Source organism: Frankliniella occidentalis, unplaced genomic scaffold (genome assembly GCF_000697945.3).
Source record: "Frankliniella occidentalis isolate FOCC.00 unplaced genomic scaffold, Focc_3.1 Scaffold172, whole genome shotgun sequence".
Classification (NCBI taxonomy): Eukaryota; Metazoa; Arthropoda; class Insecta; order Thysanoptera; family Thripidae; genus Frankliniella; species Frankliniella occidentalis.
In genome coordinates this window covers 161,937-162,434 of record NW_026267298.1, presented here as the reverse complement: position 1 = coordinate 162,434, position 498 = coordinate 161,937, and positions in this window count along the sequence as shown.

The window sequence follows — 498 nt, the reverse complement described above, 5'->3', positions numbered from 1 at the left end:
TTTGAAATTAGTTTATTGACTTTGTTCAATGTGGCACTTCAACTTATTTTCATTCAATGTAGATTTCCCGACTGCATATCAGTTTCCCTGCGTGGAATAATTTTTCCAGTGTATGAGCATCGGTCTGCCGAAGCTTAAGACTTAAGAAATGGTTTATTGTCTGTTTTCAATGTTACACTGGTTACAAAGAGCTTAGTACATTCTTGTTTTTACCTTACGGTCTAAAAAACAGTTCATCTTGAGGGTCCTAAGGTGTGTCATGGGGGACAAGGATGGGTTTGACTGCGCGCCAGGAGTGTTTTCGCCGAGAACAGTAGAGTTCGGAATACAGGGTTCCTACATCTCTTTGGGGGCGTGTGCTTGGGAGTGTTATTAGGTCGTTACCAAGGACCTGACCGGTCTGCCGAAGCGCCGGACGCGCCAACTTTATATGGCAAGGCACGAGGCACGCTGCGCGCGGTCGGAACCGTTGGTGTGCCATCTAGCGGCGAGTATCGG